The sequence below is a fragment of the Lytechinus variegatus genome, chromosome 3 (assembly GCF_018143015.1).
Source record: "Lytechinus variegatus isolate NC3 chromosome 3, Lvar_3.0, whole genome shotgun sequence".
Lineage (NCBI taxonomy): Eukaryota > Metazoa > Echinodermata > Echinoidea > Temnopleuroida > Toxopneustidae > Lytechinus > Lytechinus variegatus.
In genome coordinates, this window is record NC_054742.1 from 71,021,897 (window position 1) to 71,035,503 (window position 13,607).

Genomic DNA, 13,607 nt, shown 5'->3' on the forward strand with positions numbered 1-13,607 from the left:
GATCTTCAACCCATAGGGGGGCCCAATTGATGTTCGACATAGGGACGCTTAATTGAAGTTCGATATAAGGGGGGGGGGGGGGTGTCAAATTGATGTTCGACATAGGGGCGCCGAATTTATGTTCGTTCAAGGGGCAACCATGTTCGACCTATATCGGGTGCCGAATGATGTTCGACCTACCGGGGGGCGCCGAATTGATGTTCGACAGAGGGTCGCCAATCTGATGTTTGCCCTTGGGGCACCAAATTCATATTCAACATAGTGAGGGGGTGCGAAATTCATATTCGACTTTTGGGGCGCCAATTTGATGATTGTACTGGGGCGCTAAACTCACGTTTAATCTTTGGGGCTCGAATTTGATGTTTGATCGGTGGGCGCCAAACTCATATTTGTTCCCATCAAAATTAATGCTTAGTTCATGATTACCAAAAGTGTTTAGAAGGTCCACATTTTAAGTCAGAATATCAAACAATTTACATCTCGCTCTTCGCGCTCGCATCATTGTTTAGTAAGGTGACTATCCTGTTCATGGTTGGATAAAGCGCATAGAATGTCCAACTTTGGGTCGAAAGATCATAAATTTTCAGCTCGCGCTTGTATAAAATGTTTTGTTGGATACTCATCCTGTTCATGATTACAAAAAAAATGCTTACTCGAAATTCAAAATTTTAAATAAGAATATTTAAAAAATTCAGCTAACTCTTCGCGCTCGCATACTTCGCTTAGTTTGATATTCATCCTGTTCATGAGGAAAGTGCGTAGAATGTCCAAATTTTAAATCAAAATATCAATTTTTTTTCAGTTCGCACTTCACGCTCGCACAATTATATTGTTTAAATAACTACCCATCCTGTTAATGGTTACAAAAAGTGATGAGAATGTCCATTTTTTGATCGGAAAATCAAAATTTTTAAGTTTGCGCTTCACGCTCGCATGAAATAATTCGTTAGTTACCCATCCTGTTAATTATTGCTTAGAATGTCCAAATTTTAGGTCAGAATAAAAAAAATTGGCTCGCGTTTCGCGCTCGCATCAATTGTTTAGACATAGGCCTACGTATACCGATTATGTTCACGGTTACAAAAAGTGTTTAAATGTCCGATCGGGAAACATAGATGAAAATACCCCCCCCCCCCCTATGGTAAAAGCTTGATCGACCCCTGGTAAAGAAATAGCAGCTCTTGCACACATAATTTTGATGAAAAGTTAAACTAAATTGAAATCCCAAAGTGCTTAAAATTCTTTGCCTATAAGCTGGTCGCATTTAATTCTTTTCAAAAAGTGGTATTACAACATCTTGATGGATATTTTTTCATGAACACATTTTTTAAAAATGGTCTGTATCACGTGATTATGAAAAAAAGATAATATTCAACATGCATTTAAGCATAATAGGTCCATGATTTAAGGTATCTATGTTTGCCTGGCGGGGGGGGGGGGCATATTCCGAAAAGTTCACAGGGGCGCCAAAATTAGGTCACCGCCGCCCCGGGATGTAAAATCCTGGATTAAGTCAGCTGATTTTTTTTACTTGATTATTTTCCTTTTATACCTTCTTTCAAATTTCAATTCTCATTTTTCTTTTATGTTCTCCACTTCTTTTACATAACAAGTCTGGGGGCGTTTCACCGCACAGATTCGTAATAGGTCCATGGTATGACTTTGAGTCGCACTCAAAGACCTAGTCGCGTGCGTTATAAAATGGGTAAATTTTAAAAAGATAACGTCCATTGTAAAAAAAAAAGAACATTAAAATGTTAAGGAATATTTTCATTCAATAAAAATAAACACAAGAATAGTATGAGGAAAACATTATCAATGGTCATCATACGTAAATATGGTAATCACCACTATACCATCACCATGATAATCATCATTATTATCACTATGATTACAATAATAGTAATAACAATAATAACAATGATAATTGAAAAATAACTGGGCATATTAGTGAGCGCGTCGTGGTCTAGTGGTTCTGACTCTCGACTTTAATTCAGAGAGAGGGTCGCGGGTTCGAATCCTAGCCATGGCGCGTTTTCCTTCAGCACGAAATTTATCCACACTGTGCTGCACTCGACCCAGGTGAGGTGAATGGGTAACCAGTATAGGAAGAATTCATCTAATGCTCGAGCGCCCGATCAAGGTAGCCTTGCTAAAGCCGGGTAATAGTAACATTATGTTAAGCAGGGCCCGCTTGTAGAACCTTTTTCAGAACTGAAGTGGCTTCTCTGGGTAAAATATGACGCAGGGGCCGCGGAACCGGGGGGGGGGGCACTTTTTTCCAAAACCGTGTACAAAAACGTAAAAATGACCATATAATTGTGATTTTTAGCATGGTCACACCCCCCCCACTTTGAAAACCGTTCCGCGGCCCCTGTGACGTTATCATTATTATTACTATTATGATTATCATTATTATCGCCTATCCCCCGTGATCGACACCCATGGAATAGATGCTACATAAGTGGTTTGTAGCAGAACCCTATAGAACAATTGACATGGGAACGATTGATGACGATATGCCTATACTGGGAGGGGCATGGGAGTCCTCTACCTATAAGATCTTTCAAAAAATAAAGAAGATGAAAAAAAGCTAAGGTATGGGAAAGAAGAAATGAGAATGATGAATGAACACCCCCAAAAAAGTAAATAAATAAATAAAAAAAATCAGAGATCCGATAGGTCGTGTATATCTATAATTTATTCACACCATAGAGATGTATCTCTACGATTCACATGTAGGCCCCTATATTTATTTCGATGTGACTTTACCTTTTAGTTCGCATACCCCAATTTCCATCAAAGCGATGAAATTATCAGTGTCTTTATTTTATTTTTAAAAATGAGGTGGTTTTCGTGATTCCGCTAAACTAAACAAAAATAACCAACAGAAGGATACGGAATTACAAAAAGTAATATAAGTCGAACATAACCCTCCAGCCCCCCCCCCCCCTGAAAAATCAAATCATTATGACGTACAGAAGACATTTGGTTACTGACGCTTCACAAAATTGCTTTCGTCACAATGACCGAGTTTAAGCCAACGCATCTTCTTTGTATAACGGAGGAAACGATTGGTCAAAAGTTAAACGCTTCGGAGTTCCGACGAAAGATACGACTCGTTTATTGGACTAAAGCATAATGACGTCACATCGTGCTATTGTGGAGGGGCCGAAACACTAACATTCATACACATATATAACCCGGAGAAGATCCTACCTTATTCTCTGATATGTTTAAGAGCCCTTTTGTGACACGTCTGTCCTTGCCTGCCGTCGGTCGTGAAGTGAAGTCCAGTGTCGATATGTACATGTACGTAGTACGTAGCCTATCAGACCGCTGTACGACGTGCCTCCCGCTGGTTTTGTCATGTGACCACAAGTCACGTGAGCAGTCACGTGATTGGCTGTCGTCTGCTAAAGTTATTAGTACGCCCTGACACTATACTTCCCCCCACCCTAAAAAAATTGCCTAACTCAAAAAACTTATATTAAATCCTGGCCTAATAACAGAAGTACTTAACATAAACATGACTTTCACTTTTATTTTCGTTTTTCTTTGCTTCTCTTTTTTTTTTTTTTTTTTTTTTCTTTTTTTCTTCCTCTTTTTTTTTTTTTTTTTTTTTGGCCTCTTTGTTCTTTTCTATTATTTTCTTTTTCTCTTCTTTTCTTTTCTTTTCTTTTCTTCTTTTTCTCTTCTTTTTTTTTTTTGTTGTTCTTTTCTTCTTTCTTTCTTCTTTTTCTTTTCTTTCTCTTTTTTTTTTTTTGTTGTTCTTTTCTTTTTCACGGCTCCCCTTTGGGAGATTTTCAAAATAGTACAAATATCCTAGTAACATACAAATAGTAACATACAAATAGTACAAATATCCTAGTAACATACAAAATCAAATACAAAGTACTAAATAAAATAACCTTACCTTGTCTCCGCCTTTGAACTATCTAACCTAAACTTCTGTGTATCCCTATGTAATAAAAAAAATAATAAACACATAAATATACGTAACTGTTTTACTTAAATATATATATATAATTATTTCATAGGCATAACATATATACATAACTATTTTACACAATACAATATTTGATAAGTGTAGCCAATTATAGGCATCAATTATTTCATTAGAACAAAATTCAATCATTGATCATAAATCATTTATCACAAAAAAAATAAAATGCGGCAGCGGAGACAGGTGCCAGAGAGTAGCATTGCCTGTTTATTTAAGGCAATACAACTCTCTGGCGTTGATTGTTGTCTCCTCGAGTACTTGACTGAGGGAAACTCCTCGAATGGACGCCACCACTTGCCCGACATCGCCTATAAATGATTCCGTTTGCCAACCCTGGCGAGGGCGGACGGGCAAGTAGGGGGCGTCTGTCTCGAGGAGGAGACGGTTTTGTGGGATGGAGCGGATGCCAAGCTTCTTGAGACTGGCACCGGCTCCACAGTAGTAAGATGCGCTGCCTGTTACCCCGAAATAAGCATATGTAAACGTCGACGTCCATTCATCGACGATGTCCGGCGAGCCCATGAAACAGTGTAGATGGATTCTCTGTGTGGCCGGGCATCGTCGACGGATGGCGTCGCGTGCCAACTTGTGGATTGAGCGCGGGATTGGCTCATTTCCGGCCCGCGAGCCATTGGCCCCCCGAGATGGAGGACGAGGACTCTTCCCGTGGAGAGCCCCAGGAGCCGCTCAAAGAGCTGCTCCTGTGCCCCCCACTCGGAGTCGTCAGTGCTCCAATCCAGGCCCACCTCCGAAATGCCCCTGACTCGCGGGTCAGCCAGAGCCAATCGCAGGGCCTCGAAATGATAGCGCGACAGGCCAGAGGCCTGTTTTGGATGAATGCCCACAGCCACTGCGTAGCCTTCAGGAAGTTCCCTGAATACCCTGTCGAGGAAGCCGGGGGCGGAATATCTCACGGGGGTCGCAAAAATTCCATATTCCCCCCGACTACCTTGACTGGGTGACAGGGCTCTCCCTGAAGTTGTGTTTTTGCTCGTTTGAGGTCAATACGGTCCGGATGATAATGGGAATCAAAGGCTTGCAGTGGTGGCCGAGGGCGTTCCCCCAAAACATGTTCCAGCATTTGTGGGGTTATTCCCCTCCCTCTCCCAGTGGGGGAACTCTCCACAGGCTGGGGTGGTCTAAGCCAAGTGGGCATCTGCCCACGGCCACGACCAACCCCAACTGTAAGGCCTCCACTGGTTGAGGGTCCAGCCCTTGGGCGAGTTTCTTTGCCTGTTTGGCGCGCTTCCCACGTTCTTTCTCTCCTTTATTTAGTTTGTATCTTTTTTGGGCGCGCTCGGCCTCGGAGAGCTTCCTCTTCTGAGTATCTGCTCCTGGCGATGCGAGGGGCAGATGCTCGGAAAGTGTCCCCGAAGCCTGCGGCGCCATTTGCAATTTTGGCGGGTCGGCCTCAGAGGCAGGCTCACAGGGGGCCTCCACTGGAGCCGATCCGCCTGTCTCTTCTACATTAATTTCTGTTGATTCGGCTTCAGAGGGAGCCCTTAGGGAACCAACCTCCGAGGCCGAACCAATTTCTACCTCTATTTCGTCCTCCACCCCCGGCGGCAGTAAGGCTTCACTGTCCATATTCTCTGTAAGGGAAGAGAAGAATAATGCACATATGGGGGGAAAGAGGGGAGGAAGAAACAAGAACAAGATTATTAGATCATTTATCGCAATGTGCGATGCATAATAATTGGTTTAGATGTTATTCCCCCCTATGTACTGCAAGGGGGCAGAACCACTTTTGGTTCTCCATTCCTTCTGTTTCTGTGATACCCACGCATATTCCATGGTACCATTCATTGCATTTATCACAACATATCATCAGAGAGCCGTCATCGGGCCTCCGGCAAAAACAATACAGTTTACCTTTGCCAGGAGCCTCAACAATTGCCTTACCTTGATCCGTGCACTTTTTCAGGCGGTCATGGTTGTAGGTGGCTATTGTTCTCCTGAAGGCCACTCTGTACAGATATGGTGATCTCTTCTCCACGATGATGCCGGCCCTTTCCAAGGGGGGTTCAACTTACGCGATTTCCCTTTGGCACAGGCCGTGTCTCTAATGTACACCCGATCATTTACTTTGAATTCCCTCGTATGTTGTTTGATATCGTAGTCTCGTTTCATCTTCCGTTGAGCGGATTTTATTGCGGCCCTAGCTGAAATGTGAGCATTACGCATCGCACAAGTCAACTCGGCCACATATTCCTCCTTAGTCTGCTCTTGTGTAGGTTGAGGAACTGAGAATACGAGATCAGAGGGTAGATTTACCTCGCGTCCCAACATTAGCTTGTTGGGGGTAAATCCAGTTGTACGATTTACGGAGGAGCGGATAGCACCTGCGATCTGCTGGAGATGCCGATCCCAGTCTCTTTGAGACTTTGAGACATAGCACCGCACTGCATCCATCAAGGTCCTATTTGCTCTCTCCACTTGAGAATTTGCTTGGGGGCGGAAAGCGGTTGTTTTTGACTTGTGGATATCAAGGACACGACACATGTCCTTGAAAAGTGTACTCTCAAAATTTCTGCCCTGGTCCGTGAAGATTTGAAATGGATACCCAAATCGGCAGAAAAAACTGTTCACCGCGGCGTGAGCGGTCATTTCTGCCGTTTGAGAGGGCAGGGGTACGCATTCCACCCACTTGGTAAATTGGTCTACCATAACCAGGATGTGCTCATTACCCTGTGCTGTTTTTGGTAACGGACCCATGAAATCGAGATGGACACGTTCCATGGGGGCGCTCGCATGAAAACTCTTCATGGGATGCCTGCCAGGACGCGTTGCCTTCTTGTTTTGGTTACAGGTGGCACATCTGGCGATGTAGATGCGAATATCTTCCAACATGCCGTACCAATAGTATTTGGACTTTAACTTAGCCCGAGTACGATGGACCCCAGCATGCCCTGCTGAAGGAGGGTCATGATTTAGCCGGATGATGTCATGCCTTAGTGATTCCGGAACCACCACAACATCACCTACATCCTTCTTCATCCTGACAACTCCTTCCTTGAGAAAAAAGAGTTCCCTGTTCATCCACAAAAACTTTCCCTCTGGTGGGAGGAGAAACAGAGTCCCTTCATCCAGTTCTTTCTTGTCTGTTAACCACTCACGGAGGGGCTCGAGGACTTGGTCTTTTTCTTGTTCCTTCTTGACTAAATTGTCAGAAGGCAGTTCCTCTGCCCCCTCAGCTGGGTCAACTGAAATACTTCGGATCTCAAATGAGTTGGTTGTATTAAACGATATTTCCATGTGTGTTACGGGGAAATGACCTTCGACCGCCACTCTTGAGACCCGTTGGCTTTGGCTTAGTGGCACGACATCGTCTACGCAGTCGACGAAGTGTGCCCATTCTTTGTGTCTTTTGGTACAATATGAACACCCGCCACACGGCAAATCCTGTAGTCCCACACCCAGCTCAAACCCCTCGCACATTGGCTCCGTATCCGGAATGCGCGAAAGGGAATCAGCATTGCAGTGGCGTTTACCGGGCCGGTGTTCCACTTGCATATCATACTGTCCTAACTCTTCAAGCCAACGAGACAGCTGTCCTGTTGGCGTTTTGAAGTTGAGCAGCCATGTCAGACTACCATGATCCGTTCTGACAGTAAATGGCCTCCCTAGAAGGTAATGCCTATACTGTCTGCAGAATAACACTAGCGCGAGTAGCTCGCGGCGAGTGACGCAGTAATTCTTTTGTTGAGGAGAAAGTGATAAACTGCCATAGGCTATAACCTTCTCCTCACCATTCTGGACTTGTAATAACTCCGCCCCAATTGCTGTGCTAGAAGCATCCGTATCTAGGATGAACGGATCATATGCATTTGGAAGTGTGAGCACAGGGGCCGAGGTCAAGAGAGCCTTGATTTGTTCAAATGCCTCCTGGTGGGCCTCTGTCCAGCAAAAAGCATTTTTACCTGTGAGCTCATATAATGGCCCAGCCACCCGTGCATAATCTTTCATGAACACTCTGTGGTAATTGGCCAAACCCAAGAATTGTTCTACCTCCCTCGTGGAAGTAGGAGTCGGCCAGTTCGCCACCCTTTGAATGTTTTCTTCTGGTAGATGCAAGCCGGTAGCATCCACTTCTCTACCCAAGAACTCCACCCTTTCTTGGAACAGGGCACACTTTTTGGGTTTCAGTTTAAGCTTGTAGTCCTTGAAACGTCCCAGGACTGCCCCTAAATTCTTGATATGGTCTGGAAATGATTTACCTAAAACCAGAACATCATCCAAGAATGCAAGAGCCACGTCCCATGTGAGACCTCTCAGGACTAAGTTCATCACACGTTGGAAGGTGGCCGGTGCATTGCACAGGCCAAACCCCATGCGGACGAACTCATACAGCCCATGTTTTGTAACGAAGGCTGTTTTGTCCCTATCTGATTCTGTTACCTTGATTTGCCAATAGGCTGCGTTGGCATCAAGTTTGGAATACCACTTGTTGCCTGCTAAGGTATCAAGGCACTCTTCTATGCATGGTAGTGGGTAGACGTCCTTTTTGGTGACATTATTCAGCTTGCGGTAATCAATGCACCATCGGACTCCCCCATCCTTTTTCCGCACTAACACAGGTGGCGATGCCCATTCAGACATAGATGGCTGTATGACTCCAGCGGCCAACATCTTGTTGAGATGTGCCTGCTCCTCCTGAATGAAGTTCAGGGGGGTCCGCCTCATCTTTTGTTTTATGGGCCTCGCATCGCCAGTGTCTATGCTATGAGTTACCTCATCGAAACCACCGAGGTCAAACTCGTCTTTTGCAAAAACTGATTGATATTTGAGTAGAAGCCTTCTCAACTCCTCCCTTTCCTCTGGAGCCAGCCCCGTAATAGAGCGGCCCCAGAGATCCAGGAGGTGTGGAGGTAGGTCCACGTCAGGAGTATTCGCAGTGCCAACGCTCCTCACTGGGACGCCTCCCGAAGGTTCCGTGTCTGGTTCTACTACCAAGACTTCATAAGCATTCCCAATCATATCGCCCCTTCTTAACTTGTAGGTTATATCAGAGGGATTTATCAGGAAGACCTCTGTCTCTTTGTCACTTTCATGAAGGCTCCGGGGAATAAGTACAGGTGCGGGCAGGCGAGGCAGGGCAGGTGGTTCCACCAAGAAGGGGCCAGGATTAAGTGCAACAGAGCACTTAACCCTCCGCACCGAACATGGAGGAACACAGACGCCCTTACTTATGCACACCCTTGCCATGTTCCCCGAACCGTCACGTTGTATGATTGGTATATCTTCACCATTCAAGGTTAATATAGCATTTGGAATGCTAATATTGGCATTGTGTTTCCTTAGTAAATCAACGCCAAATAGCATCTCATCTGCTATCGGAGCTACGTGGATTTCCTCGCTGAGTATTTGATTACCCAGCTGGATATCTATAGGCCCTATCACAATACCGTCCATTGTCATATCTCGGCCAGCCCCCTTAAGAACTCTTCGCTTAAGGATGGGCGGCCGAGGCTGGAGGCGATGGAATAGCCTATCAGATATAATAGTTACAGCTGCCGCCGTGTCCAGAACAGAGGTAATGGACTCTTTGCCAACTGTCAATTGAACACTTAATGTTGAAGTCGAAGCAATCCTACAAACGACTACTTCTACCTCTTGATCTTTACGCTCACCAGGAATGTCTGGTGGCCATGGCGGATTCCTCCAAGGGACCTCGGTCACCTCAGAGGATTCCAGGCCCCTTGGACTTGCATTTGCATCCAGTGGCCTTGGGCTTCCATGGTCTTTCTTACTTTGACTGTCCTTTAGTGGAATAGAGGTGGTTGGGACGGGGATCCGTGAGCGGATCGGGGACTCCCCATCTCCTCCGATCCCTGACCATTTCCCCCTTCTTCGAAGGTGACAGCCCTCACTTGTCTGTTGTTTGCAGGTGATCTGCCTCTGGGGCAGGCCCTACTGAAATGGCCTTCCTCCCCACAATTGAAGCAACCTGTGAAGCCACGTTGTCGGTCAGGTGTGGTTGGCGGGGGGCCTGAAAATGACCTCCTGCTACCTACTGACCGATCCGGAGTCTTGTTTGCATTATACCTCGGCCTGTCCGGTGTACCCGAAGTCCGACCGGAAGTGTATTTTTGTCTGTCTGGTGTTGCTGGTTCCCGGCCAGAGGTATATTTTGATCTATCCGGTGTAACAGGGGCACGGCCAGGGGGATACCTTGACTGGCCTCTTGACACCGATAGAAGTTCCTTTGTGCTTCGTGACAGATCCGTGATCGCAGAGACCATCGCATCCATCTTGGAGGCCCATACCGTGTTCTGAGCCTCCAGAGCACTAATTCTAGCCTCAAGACTAGAATTTCCCTTGCTGGCAGCCTTCTGAGGAGACAACTTTTGTACCCTAAGGTCATTATCGTCGTCTCCTAAAGAGAGCTGCCTTACTTCTTTCTTGGCCTAGGGCCATGCGAATGCATGGTCTTCTGGGTAAACTGATACCACTTGAACTTGGTCATGGCCTCATCCAGTGTCCCAGGCCGCGAAGTCAGGTGGCCGCTGCTCCTTGTCTTGGGCGCCCTGGCAGAACCTTGCCACAACAAGCTCCTGGACAAACTTGTCAGGTAGACCTACGAAGGCCTGGCCTGCAAGGGTCAGAAGCCTATCCGCCCATTTTAATAGGTCTTCATCAGAGCGTTGGAAGGCCGATTGGAACTGCATGCGAGTGACCTCTGGCTCATCCTGGAGAGAATACCGCTTCTCCAATTTGGCAACCAGGGCCGAGTAGGAAATAGTCGGATTGCTCTCCCTTATGAGAGCCGCGAACTTACTCGCCTCTGCCTCCAACGCCAGACACAGCTGATACTTCTTGTCTGGCTCTGACATGCCGTGTCTCTCTGTGTAGAGTACGAACTTCGAATAGAAGGCCGCCCAACTTCCCTTGCCGTCAAAAGAAATTGTCTTTGGCAGTATTGTTGGTCGATATGGAGGCCTCCTATCGTCATATTGGTCAGCAGATGCCGATGTAAGCCGGGTAACGCGGGGTGGCTGGCTATGTGTCGGCAGCTCCCTGTATCCCGGACTTACCGATGGCATTGCTGGGTTTCGGTACTGATTTGCTACCGGGCCCCCTTGTCCATCTCCTTGCGGTCCAGTGCCCTGATAGGTGGGGTTACTCCCCCCATATCTCAGGTCACCAGGTCCTTGAGGGGATGGCTGAGGGGCCGCGGTGTAGGGGTAGTATTGTTGGTCGTATCTACCGCCAGCCCAAGGTGGGCAATATCCACTGTGAGCGGCAGCAGGTTGACCCATTCCAAATGGCATGGATTGCATCAGGCGAAGCATTGTGCCATATATCTCATCGTATTGGGCTGGTGTGAATTGTGAACCAGCTTGTGTATTATGACATCTCTGTGGGGGTGATTGACTAAATGTTGCATGTCGGCCACCATGAGCCATGGTGGCCTGACCTTGCATGCCTGCTGGCGCCCGCGGAACAAACTGGGGGGGGTGATTTGGTTGCCAACTTGGCACAAATGGAGGGGAATAATTCTGGTGCGATGGTGGCCCCACTGGGGCAGGCAAAGGGGATACCACTTGAGGGGGACCCTGTGGTGGAAACAGGCCCTCATTCCATCTTGAAAATCCCATTTGGTCACCCCATAGAGACTTAACCCTGTCTTCTGGAGAGGCCGAGGGCTGCTGAGTAGAAGCGCCACCTGGCCTCCCCCCTGCGAAAAATGAGGGAGCCTCCCTAGCCTGTGTCTGAGAAGACTGGCCTACAGCACCCTGTGTGCTTTGTGCACGGGTGTGCTGTGTCCAAGCCTCAAACGCATGGCTTACGGGGGGCTCCTTAGATGGTATAAGTGGAGCGCTCGTAGCAGGCTCATCTCCTTCGGAGCGCACTTCTCTGCGGTCTACATTATGAGCCGTTGTTGTTGGCTCATAATCAAAGGCGTAAACTAACAGTTCTGCCTTCGGTATATGAGGTATCGACAAGAATGTCTCTGGAGTAAGGTCGGCCGCCTCCCTCGCGTGTAGAATGCGGTTGGCGGTGGCCATACCCACTCCAGGCAAACTCATCAATTCCTCAGGCGAACAAAAGTTGATTTTGATTCTTGACATGTTGCTCGCCATCTTGATGTAAGGAAATAATATTAATCAGTAACAAAAAAGAATCCAATAGTCAATTGAAAATAAATTTGGGACAAATTAAATTCCCAAATTGAACTGTAATTAACCAAAAATTATCCTACAGACTAGTTTGTCTTGCGGATAAAATCAAAATAAACTTGGGACAAATTGACTTTTTAAATAAAAATATGAAAGAGAAATTAACAGAACTAACGTCAGAATATCCTGACCTGTGAATGTAATCAAATTCAAATCCAAAGGCTACCTTGCCTAAGAGAAAAAATTCCTGTATGATTCAATCCTTAAGAGAGAAAAGGAAAAAAAATCAAACAATTGAACGCTCACTTGTTCAAAAAATGTAAAATGTAGAAATAATTTCAATTAATTTCTTATTCAATTATGTAAGTATATTTTTATTATAATTTTTTTTTTTTTTTTTTTTTTTGAACAAAAGTAAATATGCCGTTACAAAGTTGATTGTTTCACTCTAGAATTCAATCTGATTCAATAAAATTGAGACAAATGGAATAATGAATACAATTTATCTAAGTATATACAATTTTTATTTAATTACGCAATTTATTAATTTGAACCTCCACAGCACAGCTCACAGCATTCACCCAACAGCAGCAGCGGCACCAACAAGATAACAGTCAACAACCGGCAGCAGCAACAAAATAATTTAATACAAGACTGAATTTCCTAATCTCCTAAGGCGTAACCAAAAAAAAATAATTAATCCCTAACAATTTAACAGCAGCAGCGGCAGCAGCAATTTTCTGGTGTTTTCACCAAAAAACACCCAGAAATATAATTACAAAAAAACAACAACAATTACAGCAGCAGCGCGGCGGCCAAAGGAGATGAACAAATTCAGACTTGTAATAAAATAATCAACGTATCACTATATCATCAACAATAAACACATCCAAACAGCATACGACACGGCACTCAGTCACAGCTCAATCACAGTCGTCAATTCACAACACAATTAGTACATACTCAAACTCAATCAAAAATTCATCAAAGTCAATCACACTCGGTGGCCCAGAAAAAAAAGTATCCTAACGAGGGAGGATTTAAATATATGTTTAAACAAAATGAATGGATATTTACCCTAAATAGTACAACGAATATTGTTTGTCCCAAAAATAATCCGATTGGCTCCTGTCAAGCTAGCCGCTGAATTCCTTCAGGGCTAGGACGGCAGTGCCGATCGGTAAAAAAATAAAGTAAATTTACGGAACTAAATATCAAACTTTTTCCACCAAAAAATAAAATCTCAAACTGAAATAATATGTTATTTGTTGTGTAATTTAATATTTTGGACGAAACAGAGTCAAACAGCTGAAATTAATCAAAAACCTAAAAAATTTCAAGATGGCGGCGGCTTTTTATATTCGGCCACAGCCAGCGCAGATTCTGCTATCGGCGCCGGCTATGGCGAAGTAAAGAAAATGTTTTGCCGAAAATAAATTAAAAGTCACTTTTATCCTCGTCGCCAATATTGTGGAGGGGCC